We start from the raw sequence: 23,900 nt of genomic DNA on the forward strand, positions 1-23,900 counted from the left end.
GGCTGCCTTTGAAAACTGGTCCAGAATGCTGAGGGCAAGCTGTTGACTGGAGCCAGTTACATGGAGCATGGGACTCCCTTTTTACAGCAGTTTCGCTGGCTTCTGGTCTCTTCCCAGGCACAATTCAAAGTGCTCGTTGGGACCTATAAAGCCCTATACAGCTTGAGGCCAGGCTACCTGAAAGACCACCTTCTCCTGCACAAGCCCGTCTGGGTTTTGAAATCATCATGGGGGCCCTTTTCTTGGTGCCATTGCCATCAGAGGCACACTTGGTGGGATTGCGAAAAAGGGCCTTCTCCGTGGCCGCTCCCTGGGTGTGGAACTCTCTGCCAAGAGAGTCTGGGTTGGCTCCCTCTCTGCTGTCCTTCCGCCAGCAGGAAAATATGTTTTTATTCGAGCAGGCCTTTGGCATGTACACTGGTCTGTGACCTCAGAGGCTGTTTTTATTCTTTTATTGTTGTGTTTTTGATATAGTTGTTCTATGATCATTTTAGGGAGCAATCCTATCTGGATCGATGGTTGCCTCCGAGCCCAGGGCAACTACCTATCCAGTGCTGGGTGGGAGGAGTGGTGAGAAGCAGATCTCCTCCTCACTCCCCCACCCGGTTTTTGCAGCTAGACAGCTGATTTCGGCTGTTTATCCATAGGAACCCGGAGTGTGGTAAGCGGCAGCCGGACAACACATGGGATGTGTCCTACCAGCATTTCCGACTGCCCTGGTCTGCACCCGGGAATGCCCCATTTTCACTGCTCCATGCTGCTCTTCCAAGCACAGTGCGCAGGGCCAATCCACACTGCCAACAAGGCAGCGCAGGACGGGGTGGGGGTCGGTTCTCCAGGAACCGACCCCGGAGTGCAGGCTCCAAGGTTGGTTCCCGGAAACCGACCTATCCTATGACCGTCTAGCCACTGACTAGCATCCATAGGATTGCGCCCTTAATTATGTTTTTATTTTAAATGTTGACTTTTATTGTTGTTAGCCATATTGAGTGCCATTTCCTGGAAGACGCTTTTCTTAGAATGTGTCTGAGTTTTTAAAATGGGACAGTTTAGATTTCCTTTGCTCTCTCTTGCTCGTCACCCTGTGATTGCAAACTGAGCTCTCTGCTGCATCTAGGAGCAACATAACTGAAACAAATGAGTTCCAAATGGAAACAATTGTACAGATGCCCATTCTTACTTCACTGATTTCTATTTCGCTCATTTCATAACAAAAATGAATGACATGAATGGGTCCACAATAGTGGTGTGTGTGTTTTTTCTTCATTTGTTACAAAATGAAAGCATGCCTCTTCTTTTCCCCCAGCTCTTACTGTTGGCATGATCTGGGCTCTTGCTGTACTAAAGTTAAGCTATCAGTTTTTGGAAAAAAAATCTCAAGTTCTTTCCATCCCATATGAAGACATTTGCAAATGTTGGTAAAGTCTTATCAGAAACAAACTGAAACTAAATCCTCACTCATCCCTACTACCCACTACTGTAATAAGCACTATGGCTCAAATTCAACAGTGCTTGTGTTTGGGTTATATTAGCTGAACTGCTGTCTATTTTTCCCTTTCAATTTTAAAAGCAATACTAATGGAAATGTAATGAAAGTTGTTGTTGTTGTTCAGTTGTTCAGTCGTGTCCGACTCTTCGTGACCCCATGGACCATAGCACGCCAGGCCCTCCTGTCCTGCGTTCTCTCCCAGAGCGTGCTCAAGTTCATATTCATTGCATCCGTGATGCTATCTAGCCATCTCATCCTCTGCCGTCCCCTTCTCCTTTTGCCTTCAGTCTTTCCCAGCATCAGGGTCTTTTCCAGGGAGTTTTCTCTTCGCATTAGGTGGCCAAAATATTGGAGCTTCAACTTCATTATCTGTCCTTCCAATGAGCAGTCAGGGTTGATTTCCTTTAGGATGGACTGATTTGACCTCCTTGCAGTCCAGGGGACTCGTAAGAGTCTTCTCCAGCACCACAGTTCGAAAGCATCAATTCTTCGGCGCTCAGTCTTCCTTATAGTCCAGGTCTCACAGCCATACATTACTACTGGGAAAACCATAGCTTTGATTAGACGGACCTTTGTCAGCAAGGTGATGTCTCTGCTTCTTACTATGCTGTCTAGGTTTGCCATAGCTTTCCTCCCAAGGAGCAAGCGTCTTTTAATTTCATGGCTACAGTCACCGTCTGCAGTGATCTTGGAGCCCAAGAAAGTAAAATCTGTCACTGCTTCCATTTCTTCCCCTTCTATATGCCAGGAAGTGATAGGGCCAGATGACATGATCTTAGTTTTTTTAATGTTGAGTTTCAAACCAGCTTTTGCACTCTCCTCTTTCACCCTCAACAAGAGGCTCTTGAGATCCTCTTTGCTTTCTGCCATTAGGGTGGTATCGTCTGCATATCGGAGGTTGTTGATAATTCTCCCGGCAATCTTAATTCCGACCTGTGATTCATCCAACCCGGCATTTCTCATGATGTACTCTGCATATAAGTTAAATAAGCAGGGTGACAATATGCAGCCTTGTCGTACTCCTTTCCCAATTTTGAACCAATTGGTTGTTCCATCTCTGGTTCTTACTGTTGCTTCTTGACCCTCGTACAGGTTTCTCAGGAGACAGGTAAGGTGGTCTGGTACTCCCATCACTTTAAGAATTTGCCACAGTTTGTTGTGATCCACACAATCAAAGGCTTTAGCGTAGTCAATGAAGCAGAAATAGACATTTTTCTGGAATTCTCTTGCTTTCTCCATGATGCAGCGAATGTTGACGATTTGATCTCTAGTTCCTCTGCCTCTTCTAAACCCAGCTTGTACTTCCGGGAGTTCTCGGTTCGCATACTGCTGAAGCTTAGCTTGTAGGATTTTGAGCATCACCTTGCTGGCATGTGAAATGAGCGCAATTGTGCGGTAGTTTGAACACTCTTTGGCGTTGCCCTTCTTTGGAATTGGAATGTAAACTGACCTTTTCCAGTCTTGTGGCCACTGTTGAGTGTTCCAGATTTGTTGGCATATTGAAAGCAGCACTTTAACAGCATCATCTTTTAGGATTTTAAATAGCTCGGGTGGAATACTGTCATCTCCGCTAGCTTTGTTGTTACTAATGCTTCCTAAGGCCCACTTGACTTCACTCTCGAGGATGTCCGGCTCAAGTTCAGTGACCGTACTACCATGGCTATCAGGGACATTCAGATCTTTCCTGTATAGTTCTTCTGTGTATTCTTGCCACCTGTTCTTAATCTCATCTGCTTCTGTTAGGTCCCTGCCTTCTTTGTCCTTTATCATGCCCGTCTTTGCACAAAACGTTCCCTTGAGATCTCCAATTTTCTTGAAGAGATCTCTAGTCTTTCCCATTCTGTTGTTTTCCTCGATTTCTTTGCATTGTTCATTTAAGAAGGCCTTCTTGTCTCTCCTTGCTATTCTCTGGAACTCTGCATTCAGTTGGGTATATCTTCCCCTTTCTCCCTTGCTTTTCGCTTCCCTTCTTTCCTCAGCTACTTGTAAAGCCTCATCAGACAGCCACTTGGCTTTCTTGCATTTCTTTTTCTTTGGGACGGATTGAGTTGCTGCCTCCTGAACAATGTTACAGACCTCCGTCCATAGTTCCTCAGGCACTCTGTCTATCAGGTCTAATCCCTGAAATCTATTCCTCACCTCCACTGTATATTCAGAAGGGATATGATTTAGGTCATACCTGAACGGTTTAATGGTTTTCCCGACGTTCTTCAATTTAAGCCGAAATTTTGCAAGAAGCAGCTCATGATCTGAGCCACAGTCAGCTCCAGGTCTTGTTTTTACTGACTGTATGGAGCTTCTCCATCTTTGGCTGCAAAGGACATAATCAATCTGATTTCGATATTGACCATCTGGTGACGTCCATGTGTAGAGTCGCCTCTTGTGCTGTTGGAAAAGAGTGTTTGCTATGATCAGCATGTTCTCTTGGCAAAACTCTATTAGCTTTTGTCCTGCTTCATTTTGTACACCAAGGCCATGCCTGCCTGTTATCCCGGTGATTTCTTGACTTCCTACTTTAGCATTCCAATCCCCTATGATGAAGAGGACATCTTTTTTTGGTGTTAGTTCTAGAAGGTGTTGCAGGTCTTCATAGAACCGATCAACCTCAGCTTCTTCGGCCTCAGTGGTTGGGGCATAGACTTGAATTACTGTGATGTTGAATGGTTTGCCTTGGATTTGTACTGAGATCATTCTATCATTTTTAAGATTGTACCCCAGTACTGCTTTTCCCACCCTTTTGTTGACTATGAGTGCTACTCCATTTCTTCTAAGGGATTCTTGCCCACAATAGTAGATATGATGGTCACCTGAATTAAATTCGCCCACGCCTGTCCATTTTAGTTCGCTGATTCCCAAGATGTCGATGTTCAATCTTGCCATCTCATGTTTGACCACCTCCAGCTTACCTTGATTCATTGATCTAACATTCCAGGTTCCTAAACAATATTGTTCTTTACAGCATCGCATTTTCTTTTCACCACCAGACACATCCACAGCTGAGTGTCCTTTTGGCTTTGGCCCAGCCGCTTCACTCTTTCTGGCGCTACTTGGAAACACCCTCTGCTCTTCCCCAGTAGTATATTGGACACCTTCCGACCTGAGGGGCTCATCTTCCGGCGTCATCTCTTTTAGCCTTGTGATACGTTCCATGGAGTTTTCTTGGCAAGAATACTGGAGTGGGTTGCCATTTCCTTCTCCAGTGGACCACATTTTGTCAGAACTCTCTGCCATGACCTGTCCGTCTTGGGTGGCCCTGCACGGCATAGCTTATGGCTTCACTGAGTTACGCAAGCCCCTTCGCCACAACAAGGCAGTGATCCATGAAGGGGGTAATGAAAGTGCAGTTTCCTAATGACACTGAAGCCTGAAATATCACTCTGTTTTATAAAGCTGAGGTCTGAGCCAGCCTGCAGCTTTATCAAATCAAGGCTCCCTACTTTAATGATAAAGAATCTATTACTGTCGCTATCCCTAGAAGTTTACATAAGTGAAAACCCATGCAGCAAAACACAACTTTAAGAATCTGTTCTGTTATCTGTGAAGTCTATGGGACTTTTGCTATTGCCCAAGGTGGTAATCAAATTGTTCAAGGCCATATGCACCACACACTGAGTACATGTTTGAATACACTTCCAACAGAGATGTAATTTCTGAAATGTCTGTTCTACATTGTGCTAAGTAAATGCATATTTTTCTTTAGAAAGACAATGGCAGGAAGCCAGTGTTTCTCTGCCTGAAAAGAAGACAACCAGGTTTAGAACAGAGAAAGCCAAAGCGTTTGGATAGGTTTTCAAGGAAACTCTTGAAAAGTGTTTGCAATGCCTTGTTCTGAAAGAGAACCACATGAGAATTCAGGAGTTCAAGTTGTATGCTTCGCTCTAACATAGAACAATTATGGGACCTGCAGATAAATACTTTGTCAGTTCTCTTTTCATGCTTTGTATTGTTTATTAAATTTAATTCCGTATGAGTAAGCAAGTATGTGTTGGCTGTTTTAAATTGCTTTGTGTGGTTGTGTCCTCCATATAGCAGGGGAGTCTTCTACTCTGGCTGCCTTTACACTAGAGAAAACCCCTGCAGTCCTCCCGTTCTGGAGCCTTTCAACGGTTATCGCAGACTCCCAAACAGCAGCCACATGATTGCTGAGAGGGGAGCCTTTGAATTTTCAATGTTCCATAGACCTCAATGAAACAGCAGCATCTAGTGGCTGTTTTAACCATGTTACATTCCGAGTTTAAAAAATGGTTCATTAGTTCCAGATCTATTTCAGGTGGAATAAGCAGGAAATACCTCTGGATGTGCCCTGGAGGTTAGCGATATCATGAAAAGGACCCATAAACTTCTGTGAGTTAACAATCTTTATTTTACAGGATAAAAGATCCATGTGAAGGAGCCCTCTGGCTCAGTTCAGACAGCATGCCAAAGTCAAACCATGATTAAGGCAGCTTGAGTGTGGTTTAATTCAGCCTTCCTCAGCCTGGTGTGCTCCAGATATTTGGACTTCAACCCCCCTCAGCCTCAGCCAGCATGTCCAAATTGCCTTCTTTCCACACATGGGATCCTCCAACTACAGCAGCAATGGCGGCAGTGGGGCGGGGGGGGGGGATGTGGAGGATTATAAAAGAGAAAAAGCACAAGTTCTTTTCACCTGTGCTGGTCCTTTCTTTGCTCCTTGGGGAAAGATCATTTGCAGATTCTTCTGTGCTTTGCATTAGTGCAAAAACTATTCCAACTCCCCAATTTTTTTACAGTCCCTTTGAGCATTTAATTCCATTCCATATTGTATTTTTTTTCCTATGTGCCCCATTATTCTCCTTTTAGTTTAGATAGGAGTTAGGTTTTATCTATATTTGAATTGCAAATAAAATGGGGGGCCCTTTCTTCCTTTCCATCTGAAAGACAGCATGTCTGATCCCTTCAGAAAGTGGTAGAAGGTTTGGAAATGCCATGCCCATTGGATGGAAAACGCCAAAGTTACAGGCAGCAGAAGAGATGTTGGGGTTCTCATTTAAGTCAATGGAAAACTAAAATGAATGGGAATAACAAAAGTGCATTAAACGTATTACAAAACTAACGTGATTCTAATGAATGAACAATGCAATTAATGAAGGTGTTAACCTTGAAAATGAATGAAAAGTCAAGTGAAAAATTCTTGCACACACCTAGAAAAAACTATGAATGACGCGAGTTTCTATTCATATATAGCGTAATTCATGAATCTCTCACTGTGAGCCCAGATGACCTCTATAGATATGACAGATCTCACTTGACACATTACAGCAGAAGCAAAGAAAGTTGAGAATCACTTGCTACTTCTCCTGCTTCTGTAACATATAAGCCATCATCTCCAAGACAGCAGAATGAACACGGTGAGTCAATGCACGGGCATATATATACATCCTCAGTCTCTTTTTGGGTGGAGGAAGAAGAGAGGGGGAATTTAAAGCTCCATCTTTTCCAATCACAGTCTTCTCCCTGTTTTCACCGACATGCCACTTTGACTCCTCGCTCCTTCTACTTCCCCTTTCAGCTCTGTCTTTCCTCAATTAAGAGTGGACAGATGCACCACACCTAAAAACCTAAATGTGGGTTCTGAACAGCTGTTGGAGCACTGGACCAGGAATAAAAAAAATGGACCATTTCAAACTGTTTTGGATCTTCTTTAAATTGCTTGCACAGTTCTATTGATTATAAATGCAGCACAGAAATCGATGTACATGAGTCCATATCAAAATAAGTGCAGATATTCTGTAGAGTGCCATACCCCACGTCTGGCTTGCCTGGCCATGGGGGGGGCATTGTGGGTGGGTGGGGTGAAGAGACATGCTTGGCTGCCTTTGGCAGCCTGGTGGTGGTACCACCAGAGGTGGGAGGGGATGGAGAGGTGTCTTTTTAGCTCTCTGTGCCCCTCTCAGACGCCTCTGGGATGCACGGCTGCCAAGCATGTAGCACACGGAGGAGCAGCAGTGGCGTCCCATTTGGTGGTGGTGAGGCTTTTCGGCAGCACGTCTCCTCCCCAGGCCAAGGATCGGCCAAAGTTCTTGCCACAGCAGCAGCAGCATCCAGGCCTCGGTGGAGGCATTCTCCAGCCTGAGGGGCAACAGCTTCTTTGTGCACCACCAGTCACAGGAAGGGCTGGTCGGCTCAGGAGCCTGCGCCTAGGGATGTACGAAACTCACTTACCTTTTCGTGGATTGATTTGCGGTGGGGGGGGAGGCGCTCCATCCCTCCCCCTGGAATCCTCGACGGGGGGGGGGGGAGGCGATCCAGTCCTCCCCCCTGGAATCCTGCCTGGCTGGCTCCGCTCCGCAGCAGCTCCGTGGAGCAGCCAGCCAGGGCCATCTGCAGCTGGATTTCCGGCCATGGACGGGCTGGTGCGGACGCAAATGGCAGTTGCCATTTGCGTCCAGCCAGGCTGCTGTGATAGGCTATGTAAGTATTTACATAGCCTATCACGGCTAACCCCCCCCCAAAAAAGCGTATGCAAATGGCGGCTATGGTGGCCGCCATTTGCGTTCCCTATTTTTCGCCGTTCTAGCCTACGTAAATATTTATGTAGGCTAGAACGGCAGAAAAAAAGGAATGCAAATAGCGCCCACTATGCTATTTGCGTTCCCCTTTTTTTTGCCGTAATAGCCTACGTAAATATTTACGTAGGCTACAACGGCGAAAAATAGGGAACGCAAATGGCGGCCACCGTAGCCACCACTATTTGCGTACACTGGTTTTTTGTTTTTGGGGGGGTTAGCCATGATAGGCTACGTAAATACTTATGTAGCCTATCACAGCTGCAAGGACGGCAATGGCGGCTGCAGCAGCCCGGCTGCAGCCGGCCAGAATACCAGCTGCCGCCGCCGCCGCCAAATCCGCCGCATCCTCTCCAGGTAAGTTCCATCCCGGGGGGATTCTGCAGGGGGTGGGGGGTAGGAGGCCATTCTACCATGGATTCCGGGGGACCAAATTCTAAACAATCCAGCCTCACTGGAATCCGTGGTGGAATTATCCGCCATCCCTACCCTATTCTGAGCTCTCCCTGCCATTCAGAGCAGGGAGAGGGCCACGTGATCAGTGGTCTTCCACTTATGGGCACCAGGCATGGATGCCTGATCTTCTGGGGCTGGCTGCCCGAGTTTTGGAGTGGGGCTCCAGGGAGACAGAGGGGGGCAATCTGTGAAGGGTTCTTACCCAGTTCATATCTGCCTCCCCTAGTTCCCGTTCAGGCCCCCTTCAAGAATTCCTTGACTGGTGGGGTCTCCCCCCAATGGGGGTACATTTCTAACCAGGGGCTTCTGTTCCCAGCACCACCACCACTTTCTGTACCCAGTATCCTTTGGGCCGGGAATCCTAGTTTTATTGGGGCATTCGTGCCACAGCAGCTGAATGGAGCTCTGTCTTTTGCAATGGCCCAGTGGGTTTGTAGGTCTGGGGGATCTATCCCTGGCAGCTTGCTAGCAGAAGGCCTGTTTGAAACCTGGAGAAGTTATCCCAGGCAGTTTAGCTAATACCTGAAGGGTTTAACCTACAGTTGGGATTGCTTACTTGGCAGTAGGTGGTGTAGTGTGAGTGTTTGGCCTTATTCTTAGGGATGGCGGAGAATTCCACCATGGATTTCAGTGAGGCCGAATGCACTGGCATTCAGCCCCCCGAAATCCATGGCAGAATGGCCTGCCCCCGCCCGTGGATTCCCCCCGGGACAAGGCTTACCTGGGGCAGATGTTCCGGATGGCGGTGGCTCCAGTGGTGGCTCCGGCGGTGGCAGCAGCTGGTGGTGCGTAGTGGGCACTATTTGCATTCCTTTTTTTTCCCCGCCATAATAGCTTATGTAAATATTTACATAGGCTAAAATGGCAGGGGGGGGGAGGAACGCAAATGGCGCCCACTACGCCATTTGCGTTGCCCTTTTTTTCATCTTAATAGCTTACGTAAATATTTACATAGGCTAAAACTGTGAAAAAAGGGGACGCAAATGGCGGCCACTGTAGCCGCCACGCATTTGCATACGTGGGGTTTGTTTTTTTTCTTCTGGAAGGAAGGCTGCCCAGCAGCCGGATTTCCGGCTGTGGGAGGCCCCGGCTGGCAGCTCCGTGGAATCTCCGTGGAGTGGAGCCAGCCGGAGAAGGATTTTGCGGGGAAGCGTGGAGCGCCTCCCCCCACTGCGAATCGCCTCATTGAAAAGGTAAGTGACTTTCGTACATCCCTACTTATTCTCTGGTGAGCTCTCCCTTGGAATCATTTGTTTTGGGCCCATAATATTGTCAGGTGATATGCCTCCCCCAAAAGGGCAAGGGGGCAAGAAAGGAAAGGGCAAGGCCCCTCGCGCACCAGTCAAGAGGCCACAAGGGAGGCGCGACTCCTCCTCAGAAGAGGAGGTGGGTCCTGATTTGGCTACAATCCTTGCACGCCTGGAGGCAGTAGAGAAAGACAAAGGGATCGCACCACCCACATCTGCTGGACCAAGTACATCTGGTGGCTGGCAGCCTAACCAACTAGGCGGCAGACCCGGCATACATTGTTACTTTCTCTTGCAGTGCATTGGGATGCCATTGAAGCATCTTCCAGCTCTGTTCCTACTCAGATTTTGGGACCAGCCCTTCTGGCAGAGGAAGGATCAGTGCCTACGATGCCACAGGCCCCAACACTGGGGATGATGCCATCTACTACGGCATCGGAATACCCAGCTCTGGCTTTCCCAGATGCAGGTGAAGCAACTGCCGCAACTCATTTCACTTGGCCTAGATGGGGCCCGCTGGGGCCTTGGGGGCAGTTTCCATGGATGACAGCGTCTCGATGGCCTTTCCCCCCGCTGTCTGGAGAACAGCTTACCCTGAAGGCAGTCGGTACCGCTTCTCTACCTGAGGTGCCTATGCAGCCCCCACCCATCGTGGTGGCGGGCCCAGGGGTGGCGGCCGTGGAGCCTCCCACCCCGGATGCCCTGGTGACCTCGGGTGTGCTGAAAGCTCCCACATTGCCTCTGGCAGTGTCAGCTTCTGTCGCTTCCCTCCTCTCCACTCCGGCCACTGCATCAGCTGCTTCACTGCCTGATGCGAGCTCACAGCAGCCCTCGACAGTGACAGCTGCCTGTGCACCAGTTTGGCAGGGCCCAGCGGGACCCACTAAGGGAATTCAATCTTTACCACCCCACATACAAGCAGTTCCATGCACTAACGTAGGAAAGGATGCGATACCCACCTGTGGCACTTCCACACCAATTGGCTTCCATTTGACACCCACCACGAGGGATAAGATCCTCCTCAGGAAATTTATTGATGTTTTCTTCTTGTTATTCCAGGAACTGGACTCCAAAGACAAGGAAAAATCTGGGGACAAAGAGCAGGATAGAGGCAGGTGGAGGAAGGTTGCCCGGACCTGGGCTAATTGGCTGCCAGGCTTCCTGATCTATTTGGGTATAGTGCAACAAAAATTTCTGGAGCGTGGGTGGATCCTCACCAAATACAATAATGTCATTTACCGGGCTTACGCAGAATATGAGAGCAGGGCTTGGCTGGCCTATGACAAGGCCTTTCGTATGAGGGCCGCCATCAACCCCAGCTGATCTCAGAAGCTAAGCAGGGTCAGCCCTGGTTAGTGCTTGGATGGGAGACCGACTGGGAATCAGGCTTCCTGCACTGAGCAGGGGGCTGTACTCGATGGTCTTGCAGGCCTCTTCCAACCCTATGATTCTTGTCCCAGGACCAAGGGCTAGCAAGGCCCTCCGAGGGATGGTCAGGGTGGTAGGAAACCCAGGGGTGGGAAACCACCTCCTCCCAAAGGGACCCAACCCAGTTAAGGTCGGGCCTCTTCGGTGGCAGCTGAGGAGGTACACGCAAAAGGAAGATGCCATTTACCTTGAGCAGGGTTTCATGGACAGCTTTAGGATTCCTTTTCAGGGTCAATGGAGGGCCCAATTTTCTAAGAATCAGAATTCTGTTTGTTGCATGGAGCAGTTAGTAAAAGCCAAAATTGATAAAGAGGTAACTGTGAGTACAGTCCTTGCCCCTTTTCCCACTCCACTGATTCCTAACTTATGGGTTTCCCCCCGGGTATCGCTCCTAAGAAAATTTTGGGGTAATTCATAACCTCTCCTTCCCCAAAGGTGGTTCAGTGAATGATGAGATTCTGGACCACTTGTGTTCGGTGCACTATACTTCTTTTGATGCTACAGTGGCTATGGTCCGGGCTCGGGCGTGGGGAACTTATGGGAAAATGCTATATAAAATTAGGGATGGTGGAGAATTCTGCCACGGATTCCAATGAGGCTGGATTCTTTAGAATCTGGCCCCCTGGAATCTGCGGCGGAACAGCCTCCTGCCCCCCTGCCCCCCCGCCCCCCCGCAGAATCCCCCCAGGTCGGCACTTACCTGGGGTGGATTCGGCGGCGGTGGTGGTTCCGGTGGCGGCCACTCTGGCGGTGGCCGCTGGTCTCCTTGCCAGCCGCAGCAGGGCTGCTGCCACCGCCATTGCCGTCCTTGGCCCATGATAGGCTACGTAAGAATTTACGGCTAACCTAAAATTTAAAAAAAACTTAGCGTACGCAAATGGCAGCGGCTACGGCGGCCGCTATTTGTGTTCCCCCTTTTTTTCGCCATTTTATCTTACGTAAATATTTACGTAAGATAAATCGGCAAAAAATAGGGAACGCAAATGGCGGCTGCTGTAGCCACCGCTATTTGCGTACGCTGCATTTTTGTGTGTTTTTTGAGGTTAGCCATGATAGGCTACGTAAATTCTTACGTAGCCTATCACGGCTGTCTGGCTGGACGCAAATGGTGGCAGCTACGGCGGCTGCCATTTGCATCTGCACCAGGCCATCCGCGGCCGGAAATCCGGCTGTGGACAGCCCTGGCCAGCTGCTCCGCGGCCTGGCTGCAGAGCAGAGCCAGCCATCGAGGATTCCGGAGGGGAGGACCGGATCGCCTCCCCCCCCCATCGAGGATTCCATGGGGAGGGATGGAGCAAAGGTAAGTGAGTTTCGTACATCCCTATAATAAATTATACCTTCTGCATTTACCCTTCCCATGGGGTGCTCCATCTCTTGTGCCATGTTTGAGAGGTTTAGTCCCTTCTTAGAGTGGGCAGTAAGAGATAGGACAGGGTGCAGAGTGTGGTCCATTATCTGGATGATTTTTTGTTTGCTGGCCCCAAGGATTCCACACTTTGCACCAACTTGATGCAGGATTTTTGTGCCTTGGCGGGAGAGCTTGGTGTTCCATTGGCCCACAAGAAGACAGAGGGCCCCTTGGGCACATCCATTGCCAGACCCCATGCCAACCGCACTATGGGAGATTGGCGGCCTGAAGCAGAACATGCCATGATGGCCTCCATTGCTCCCAGCACTAGAGCTGCTTACGACACAGCAGGTAGGGAGTTCCATACTTTTCACTGTGAACTGCAGTTACAGCAGTTGCAGCCCATGCCTGTGGATCATCTCCTGCAGTTCTCTGTGTATTCCAGGAATATAGGGGGCTTTCAGCCAGGTCCATCAGCGGTAAGCTGGCTGCATTGGCCTTCTGGTCCAAATTCAAGGGCATGACTGATAATAATGCAGATTTCGGGGTACAGCATACCATTCCGGGCTAGGCCAGGGTATCACCTGCAGTGGCGGACTCCAGGTGCCCCTTTTCTCCAGATATCCTTTTAGGACTCCGGAGATTATGGCCATCCATCTGTGCCTCCCCTTACTAAGGGTCATTGTTTCATGCGGCTGCCTTAACGGCTTTCTTTATGGCCCTCAGAATTTCCAAACTGGTCTGGGCATCCAAGGGTGATGTCTCTGGGAGGGCCCTGAGGTATTCTGACATCCAAACCCATTTGGATATTGTCCGGATTCAGCTCAGAAGATCCAAGACTGACCAGCTGGGTTGGGGTGAAATGGTGTCCCTCCTCCCTGAACAAGTGGAGGAGTTATGCCCTGTCAGGGCATTAGCTGATTTCTTGGATCTAAGGGGGCCGGTAGATGGCCCACTATTTTGTCATTCTGATGGGTGCCCATTAACTAAATATCAATTTTGGGCTGTCACTAAACTAGCATTGGGTGCTCTTGGTCTAGGTAAATACCGATTTGGGATACCTTCCTTCTGACTTGGGGCTGCTTCTATAGCTGTGTCTTTGGGTTTTTCACTTGATCAGGTAAAGGTGGTGGGTAGATGGCATTCCAAGGACTTCATGACTTATGTGTGGGCTTTCCCTTGATACCAGTGACAAGCCTCTCCTTTTTGTGTTCTTACTGTTCTCTTTATTTCCTTTAGATTGATGGAATGGACATGAATTTGTGCGTGTGCTCAGATGTGGACACAGCATGGTGTTCTGGGCTGGTCGGAGAGGGCTTCCCGGTCAGGCTGCGGACCTCAGCTCGGACTGTCCCGACATGCCTGCATGCAGTGGCTTGGCAGACGCGGCATGTGGTGGGAGCGCCTCCCACCCACTCTATTCCATCAAGATTTGGTGCACAGCCCCCTGCAGGTTTGATGCTGCATCTAGAGGGGAATGACCTGGGTTGTTTGAAAGGCAAGGACCTCATCCTGCAGGCCTTGGCCAATTTTCAGGTTATTCAGCACCATCGGCCAGGGATAACCATCATTTGGTCGTGTTTGCTTCCTAGAATTAATTGGAGGGATGTTCTGAACCAGAGGGCCATGGAAAGGGCCTGTCAGAAAATGAACAGGGAGATAGCCTTGCGGGGAGCTTTATAGACAGGATGGTGTGCACCTGTCTAATTTAGGTAACAACATATTTATGTTGGATCAGCAAAGGGGCCTACGAAAAGTCCTTCGGCGCAGGTGGGGGGAGTTTAAGCAGTAGGCTTGTCACTTCCAGTGGCTGCTAGGATGGGCAGTGGGGATGAGAATAGGGACGGCGAGCATCAGCATTCAGAGGCGCTGTTCTGGTGACAGGTGACTCCTGAGGCCTCCACTCTGGGTTTTGCAGCCCATCAGGGGATAAGGGTTACCTGTGAGGCTGACTCACCTCACCCACCCAGGGGGCAATGATAGGGAAAGGTCTACTTCCCCCTAAAGGGATAGCCCTGTGGGGTGGTGATGTTGACACTCCACTCCACAGGCTGCGAATGTTTTTCACCCATTTCAGTGTCAGCTAGCAGCTGGCACAGTTCAGTGCCTGACCGGGGTTTCCCTTTTGCAGATAGTCCAATAAAATGTGGCCTGGTTTGCATCCAAACACGTGTGTCTGACTCTTTATTACCCATCAAACAGATTGGCATTGCAAGCAGAAAGCAAAGCACTGGATTTTGCTTGGCACTTTATATAGCTCCAAGATATAAGAAATAAGTCATCCTCTGTTCTCCTAGGGATGGACGAAAGTCACTTACCTGGTCCCGCAGCTTGCTTCGTGGTGGGGGGGAGGCGTTCCGTTCCTCCCCACTGAAATACTGGCCAGGTGGGAGGTGCCCCATCCCTCCAGCCGAAAGTCTGGCAGGGGGGGAGGCGCCCCATCCCTCCGGCCGTGAATCCTGCTGGCCGGCTGGGCCGCAAATGGCGGCGGCCTTAGCCGCCGCCATTTGCATCCCTGCAGTCAGCCATGATAGGCTACATAAATCCATACATAGCCTATCACGGCTGACTTGGGGGGGGGGAAGCGCGTACGCAAATGGCGGCACCCATGGGCGCCACCATTTGCGTTCCTTATTTGGGCATGTGTAGTCTACATAAACATTTATGTAGACTACGGTGAAAATAAGGGCAACGCAAATAGCGTTGCCCTTATTTTCGCCGTAGTCTACGTAAATGTTTACATAAACTACACGTGCCCAAATAAGGAACACAAATGGCAGCGCCCATGGGCGCCGCCATTTGCGTATGAGCTTCCCCCCCCCCCAAAATCAGCCGTGATAGGCTACGTAAGGATTTACGTAGCCTATCACGGTGTTTTTTGAAAATCTAGCCGTGATAGGCTATGTAAATCTTTACGTAGCCTATCACATCTGCTTGTGGGTTTTTTTTTTTCACTTGGAAATGGCTGCGGCGGCAGCCCATCGGAAGACCAGCCGCCGCTGCTGCCACCACCAAACCACCGCCAAACCGCCGCCGGGAGCCGCCAGCGCCAGGGACATTCGCCAAAGGTAAGTCCCATTCCGTTGGGGGCGGGGGGGTGGACCGTTTCTCCACCAATTTTGGGGGCCGAATACGTTGGCATTCGGCCTCCCGGAGATTCATGGAGAAATTCTCCGACATCCCTAGTTCTCACAACACTCTTCTCAAAGGGCCCTGTTTTGGGAAGTGATGTCAAAAACAGGGTGTGTGCACTGGATTTGGCTGAAGTTCAAACCAAATCAGGCTGCTTCAAACCATTTTTTTGTGCTTCAGGCTTCCCTCCAAAACATTCAAAACCAAATTTGGACCCCAAATGTAGCTTCATCTGTGATCCAGGGAAAGGCAGATTCCATGTTTCCAAAAATAGCATCCTTTACTTTTCTTTCTCTAACTGCTGATGAGGGTAGGAGGTAGGGAGTGCAGCTGAGTGACTGAGGGCTCCACCTTCTAATCATAGGGCACGTTTTACCAGTGGCTTTCCAATCACTGTGCTTTGGAGGAAAGATTGTGTGTGTGGGGGGGTGGCTTCAGGTTCTGTTTATGATTTCAAACCCCTTTCTTTGCCTTTCTCAATGATTAAATCAATCCTATTCTCAGACATTTTCTTGCAGTGAAAAATCTTTCTTTCCAATGTCACCACACTTCGCTATTAAAAAAGAGAGAGAGCCTCAAACTAGTTTTCAACATCTTAATTCCCTAGCCCCTGCACCTGTTCTTATTTATTTATTTATTGCATTTATATCCCGCCTTTTTTCCTCCAAGTAACCCAAAGTGGCATACATAAATAATACTCCTCCTCTCCATTTTATCCTAACAACAACCCTGTGAGGTACGTTGGGCTGAGACTTCTGTCATTGGTCCAAAGTCACCCAGTGAGCTTCACAGCCGAGTGAGTGGGGACTAGAACCCAGGTCTCCCAAGTCCCAGTCCAACATTTGAACCACTACACCACAGTAGCTATCACATACTTCACATAATTGTGAATTATGTGACCTTACTCATGTACACATCACTGTTCTACATTAGAGCCAAACATCCAACTTGAACTCCTGAATTCCCACCTGGTTCTCTTTCAGAACAAGGCATTGCAAACACTTTTCAAGAGTTTCCTTGAAAACCTATCCATACGTTTTGGCTATCTGTGCTTCTGAAACCTTTCAAGTTTCTTGCCTGTGGAGACCTATATGATATGTGCCATTTTCATACAAATTGCCCCCCAAAATACAGGAAATGGAAGGAAAACCAAATCACACACACACACCACCCTCAATAGTTGAGGACTCTCCTCCCACATGAACCACTGGATCTATCCTTCTACAACATTGCAGTTTTCCTACTTATGAACACCGCTAGGTTGCCTATCATTTTCAGAACAACGATCCACAAGACAAATGCTGCAAGCAAGAGTGTGCCCCGTTTTGGATACCCTGAAAATGTAAAGGGTGGTCTTGACCAAAAAACCCTGTACTTATTCATCTCACACGTGGCAGGCTTGATCCAAGTCTTCTAAGTAGGGATGTACGAAACCACTTACCTGTTTCTTAAGTGATAGCCGCGGTTGGGGGGGAGGCGCTCCATCCCTCCCTCCGGAATCCTCCCCAGCCAACTTCACTCCGCGGCGACTCCGCAGAGCCGCTGGCCGGGTGCATCCGCAGCCGGACATCCAGATGCAGCAGGTCTGCAGATGCAAATGGCTTTGGCAGGTATAATCATACCTGAATGAATGTCCTGTAGGACAGAAATTCTTCTGGGGGAGAATTTCTCCCCGAAACTTCGGGGGGCCGAGTGCCAATGTATTCGGCCCCCCGAAGTAGTTTCGGGGAGAAATTCTCCACCCCCCCGCCCCCCCCCCGGGATGGGACTTACCTTTCCCGTATGTCCCTCCTGGTGGTGGGTCCCGGCGGCGGTTCGGAAGGTCTTCAACAGGGGCAGAGGCGGCAGCCATTCTTTCAACCGGCTGCCGCCGCCGCCATTCCAATAAAAGTAAAACAAAAACAAAAACGCCCCCATGATAGGCTACGTGACGATTAACGTAGCCTATGACGGCTAGATTTGTAAAGTCAGCCATGATAGGCTACGTAAATCGTCACGTAGCCTATCACGGGGGCGTGGGTTTTTTTTAACTTTTAATTTCGCGGCCGGGCGAGGCAAGGTGCCTCCTCCCCGGCCTGAATTTTGGCCGGGCGAGGTGGGAAGCCTCCCCCCTGGCCTGAATTTCGGCCGGGTGAGGAGGGAAGCCTCCCCCCCCAGCCTGAACTTCGGGGGGAGCAGCGAAGCGCCTCCCCCCCACCGGGAAGCAAGCTGCGAGACCAGGTAAGTGGCTTTCGTGCACCCCTAATGTCCTGAATGAAGATTTGGCAGGTATAATCCTCTCCTAACAGACTAGGCAAATGTCATCCAGTTCTGACTAGGGATGTCAGAGAATTTCGTCATGAATCTCGGGGAGGCCGAATGCCAGCACATTCGGCCCCCCGAAATCGGCAGTGAAACAGTCTGCCCCCCCGCCCCTCCCTGGGACGGGACTTACCTTGTGCAAATGTCCCTGGCGGCGGCGGCTCCGGCAGCGGTTCGGCAGCGGGGCGGCAGCAGCCGGTCTTCCGACTGGCTCCTGCCGCCACAATTTCCAGTAAAAAAAAAAAAAACCAAAAAAACTGTCAGGGTGGACACTGAGCCCATAGAATCCCAGAGTAGTTCTGATTCAGAGGAAGAGCAGTCGCTCCTGGGAGAGGAGCACGCCCCTTTTTCCCAGGGCCCGCAGCTGACAGAGATTCCTCGCACCAACCTTTCTAGATTAGAAAGCAGTCCAGGGAGTTACTCAGCACCGATAGCAGACTGGTTGGATGCACGGTGCAGACGCAGAGAGCGGGGCCAAATGGAGAGCGCGGAAAGGAGGCGTAGCGCCCGGTTGGCGCTCAAAGAACGGTTGTGCCCAGAGGATCCAAGGGAAAAGGGGAGAGATTCTCCCTAGTCCTTATATTCAGGGGTCTTCCAGTAATTGCCTTTCAAACGGGGACCAACTGTTCCAACTTAGGGCATAGGAATGCTGCTGCTCAGATCTAGTTGCTACCTGTAGAGTTGTAAGTTGTAAAAGAAGAATAAAGCTTTGAAAAGAATCCCTTTGTCTGCGTCTGGACTTGGCTACTGGATTAGACTGAGAGAGCCCTCCAAGGATCCCTTGACAGCTACATAAAGATTTACGTAGCCTATCACGGCTAGATTTTAAAAAAATACCGTGATAGGCTACGTAAATGTTTATGTAGCCTACCATGGCTGAGTAAAAAAAAACCCAAACCCACGCATACGTAAATGGCGGCGCCCATGGGCACCGCCATTTGTGTTCCTTATTTTGGCTCGTCTAGTCTACGTAAACATTTACGTAGACTACGGCGAAAATAAGGGGAACGCAAATAGCATAGCATCTACTCTATTTGCGTTCCCCTTATTTTTGCCGTAGTCTACATAAATGTTTATGTAGACTAGACGTGCCAAAATAAGGAACGCAAATGGCGGCGCCCACGGGCGCCACCATTTGCGTACGCACGGTTTTGTTTTGTTTTACTCAGCCGTGATAGGCTACGTAAACATTTACGTAGCCTATCATGGCTGACTGCAGGGATGCAAACAGCGGCGGCTACGGCCACCGCCATTTGCGTTCCTAGCCAGCCAGGATTCGTGGCGGGAGGGACGGAGCACCTCCCCCCTGGCCAGAATTTTGGGGGGAGGGACGGGGCGCCCCCCCAGCCAGAATTTTGGGGGGAGGGACGGAGCGCTTCCCCCCCACCGCAAATCAAATTTCGGTTCAGGTAAGTGACTTTCGTACATCCCTAGTTCTGACAAATAAAGCAGCCATAAGAAAAGCTGGGTTTTAAAATGGGGGAAGTGGGAAGGAGGTGGGCTTGAGGCCTGAGGGGGAAGAAGCCATTGTTGTCCAGTGCGATGGGTATGAGGAAGCAAGGGTCAAAGTCTTTGGCTGCATTGAAGGAAAGTAACCTCCATACAGCTTCTGGAGGACTGACATACCAGGAGTCAAGGACCAGTATGTTTCTCCCTCAGACTACTAGAGCCCATGGCGACATGGGCTTTACACTAGTGTGTGTGTGTGTGTGTGTGTGTGTGTATAGGCAATCTATAGTGCTATGTATGCCATTTTTTTCCTATTTGTTTTTCTAAATCCATTTTCAGGTTGCCCAGCAGACTGCAAAAATGACCCCTTGGCTTCCCAGAGTTGCCCACCTCTGGTATATATGTTGAAATAATTCATTGTACAGTGCTCTGATTAAGGCTGTCAGAGAAATCTGCAAGAGAATCAAATGAGTTCGGATTTCTATGAATCTGACTCATGGATTCCGCAGCAGACTGGCTCTTCCCAAATTGCACGGATTCTGCAGACTTATGGACCTATTTATATATATATAAAAAAAACTTTCTGGAATGTTATGCAAATTTAATCATAGAAAATATGTAAAATCTAAAAAATAAATCAGCCAAAAATGCACATTTCCCCCACAGGCTAAGGCATGAAAGTACACATAGGAGATTTGTGCATTTTGGGGGGATCTGTGCATTTTTGCAAGTGCAAATTTGTGCAAATGTAAATTTGTGCAAATTTGGGAAACTGGCAAAAATCTGATTTCATCAATGAGCTGACAATGGAACAAGAGGCACCTGACAATCCATGAAACCCAGACAGAACAGATTTTACAAAATCTGTACATCCCTAGCCCTGATATTCTAAATGGAATGAAAGGTGGTACAAGCATATTGTATATTAATAAATATGGTAGAACATCTGGCATAGTGTTAAGAGTAAATTCTAGATTTAATGGTGTCTTTAATGGAGAGAAATCCTAACCCCCAAAGCTAGCTTGTGGGAGGAAGGAATGAGTGTAGGTGCCCCTCCACTGTGAGGAGCTCCATCTGCCCAAGTGGCCCCCTTCTGCACATGGATGAATTATTTATAAACAAACAAATATTAAATGGATACCTCCACTGTGGCAGGATCCCATCAACTTTGGATATGCTAGACCCATCGTCCCACAAATCCCCCAGGAGGCCTGATCCTCAGGTCCCTCAGCTACACCAGCCTGAAGCTGTCAGAATAGAAAAGAAATAAAACCTGTCACCTTTGCCACTCCATGCCACCCCAACCACACCCCAACCACACTCTGCCTCCTATGTGTTATTAGGAAAGAGCATCTAAGGTATCATAGAGCTTAGAAAGAAATCTCAGTGGTGTATCAAAGCTTCTAAATCTTGCAGTTTCCTTTAAAAGTTGTCCAATGTGCTTACATTGCCCTATTAGCTCAATTGTGAAGTTAAGACAAATGGAAAATAATTCGAAGACATGGGCATATTTAGTTTTCAGTGTTCATTCAGCATAGTAGCCTTAACTCTGAACTTTGCCACAGTGAAAAGAATTGAGATTTCTATATCCAATCTATTAAACCATTCATTAATTTAATACCTTAAGTTCCACAAATGAATAAATTATGATCTAAAACTTACAAGTATGCCATCTATTTTTCCATTTTCTGCCACAAAAATATTAACTGTATGGAGCTCAAGTCAATTAAATATTTATTATCATACTATTTCGCTTTTTAACAAATGCTGACACCCTCTCAATTCTGCAGAAGTCTCAGTTCTTAGGTTTTTTGGAAAACCCATTCTCAAAAATCAACTAAAATCAGCTGACCTTAATTAATTGGTGACTGCCACGTGCCACCATGGAGTAAATTACATCTTAGTAGGAAACAGAATTTTAAGTTATGCTTCCTCATTTTCATTCTGGTACAACTTCTATCAGCCTTGACGACAGGAGGATGTAACTACAGAAAAAACAGTTGTGACAACACTGATGGATGTACTCCTTTGGTGGACCAAACTATTGATACGATCCTGGGGATTGGTTGATTTTTAACAGACTTTCAGAACATACAGGCCCTACTGGATCAAATGAAGGATCTACTATGTAGGAAAGGATGGAACAGGCTGTTTCCAGTTTGCATCTGTTCAATCATAAGTCTGTTCCTTCACAATTTCTGTGAATATTTTATTTGCATTTAAATTGCATGCCTTTGTCCCTAAAACATGCATTTTTGGTAAGCATTTCCTCCTATAGTATGCACTTTTGTATGCATCCTTCACTAAAATACACATTTTTGTACACATTTCCCCCTAAAATACACATTTTAAGCATTTGTTTTGAGCCAAGACCTAGAATGCCAAATTTAGAGGCAGGCACAGTCTGAATGATCGCTATGTCCTGACCTGTGTATTAAGTCTGGGAAGTGCAAATCAAGTTGATTTGCTTAAAAATACAGGAAAAAAATGAAATTCTCCATCATCACTACTAGCTTTCTGTATCTAACAGTGCCCTCCTAGATGCCTCTGGGAAGTTATAAATATGGAGGCTTCCTCTATTATTTGTAACAACTGGTATTCTGTTCTTTTAAAATGTTTTAATTGATTTAATTATGAGGTTTTATTCTGTTAACTTGCTGTTCACCACTCTGAGATCTTTGATGTGGAGCGCTATATAAATATTGTAAATAAATAAATAAATAAATTCAAAGGCACACTGCCTCAGAACATGGAGATTCCATATAGCTATTAGCATGGCTAATAATTTCTCTTCCATCACCACATCTTGTGGTAGCAAATTCTGTAAATTCATTACGCAGTGCGTGAAGTATATTTTTGTACTATAAATATGGGATAATGGCATTTATTGGATGTTATCTACCCCTCTCCCTGGTATCTTGTTTGGGTTTCCCATGGGCCTCCCTACTGTACTGTTATTAAATCCAAGTGCTTTTGCATGGAACAAATGCCTATTCCTGCTTCCTGATTTGGGCACATTTAATATCAGAAAGAAAGAACGAAAGAAAGAAAGAACAGGAAACTTTTGCAACAGAGTTGGAGGCCAAAGCTGGTAATGCCTAAGGGTGTCCTTGAAGAAAATTTTCAAAATATATGGGGCACAAACACATTGATAAAGTGGGAGATGAGGAAGCCATAGGTAGTCCCACCCATGCCTGCACTGATTCTGTCATCTGCCATCCTCCTCTGCTAGTAGTAAGGCAGATGTGGAGTCCTGCTCACTACTTCAGGCTAAGGAAGAAGGTAGACACAAAAACTAGGGAAGAAACGGGTAGGGGCAGCAACATTTATCTCATCTCTTACTTTATTTGTATATTTAAAGCTAAGTACATGTTCTTTGGGTTACCATCAAGCTACTCCTCATGCTGTTGGTTGGCTCACTTGCATTAGCATTTCCTGTACTTGGTGACTAGACATTCAAGTCAAATCAACCACAGTTCTATTCTGTGAGGAGGCCAAAGTTCTTCTAACTGGATCCACACCTTTTTTCTATTGTCTGTTTAAGGTACATCCAAAAGTAACTGGCAGTGTTAGCTACATAACATCTTGGATTTTAGCCTTATTGAAGATTCCCTTATTGGGAAGCAACAGCTAGAGGAATTCAGAAGGATCAACCCCAGCATCATCACCATTTTAATTAACCAAATTGCCATAGCAACCCTTGGAGGAGGGACATATTAGCAACAGCATGGTGAACTAATTGAACTTATTTCACAGCTGGGGAATGTAAAAGTGAATTTCATAGTTAATCATGCTCAGAAGATTAACATTCAACTCATAAAAATATTTTTGCGGGCCCAACTATAGGAGAAACCCTTTTAAAAGCACTGAAACACAAAATACTGATATAGAACTAAAATGGAAGCAGTAGGGCATCATATTCTAAATTGTTGGGTCAGGAGAGAGACATATAGTCCTGTGAATTAAACAAAACTATGCTTTCCCCCTTAATATATAAGATAATGAAACTCCATTCTCTAAATTCTGTAAGCATATTTATTTCCAAGTAAGGATGGAATTCCAATATGTATGTATTTGTTCTTATAGGTGAAGAACTATAAAGGTATTATGGTTGCGATCCTAGAGGTACAGCTCTATGGATTTATGGATTTACATTTAATAAGAAAAATGTGTCCTATTTTCAACTAGTTTATCTTGGGGTTTTTCCTCTTTCACACACATTGGTGTGTGTATGTGTGTGTGTCTTGTAGTTGAACGTAAAATGCAAAGTAATTTACAACTGTGAATCCAAATGGCTAAGGGTGAAATCCATCAGGACATCACATTACCCTGCACAAAGCAGTGTAGTGCTCTAGAACAACTCCCATTTGTTTACATGTGCTTATGTATGTCCCAATGGATTTGTGCCTGAGTCTCTTGAATATGTTGGAGTACTGAATATGCAAAGTCACTTGAGTAGTGTTACCACTGGGTTAGTTTAAAATCAGCTCAGCATGGAGCGGACTTCTGCTTCAGTCAGGATC

At 47.4% G+C, this 23,900-nt stretch overlaps 1 pseudogene; it reads left to right on the plus strand.

The window, feature by feature from the left end:
• The first annotated feature begins 12,764 nt into the window (after window positions 1-12,764).
• On the plus strand, window positions 12,765-14,178 carry LOC146354552 (uncharacterized; annotated as a pseudogene).
• Window positions 14,179-23,900: the final 9,722 nt, after the last annotated feature.

This window comes from Heloderma suspectum, chromosome 2, assembly GCF_057233095.1.
Source record: "Heloderma suspectum isolate Gila_16-S chromosome 2, 16-S_ref, whole genome shotgun sequence".
NCBI lineage: Eukaryota > Metazoa > Chordata > Lepidosauria > Squamata > Helodermatidae > Heloderma > Heloderma suspectum.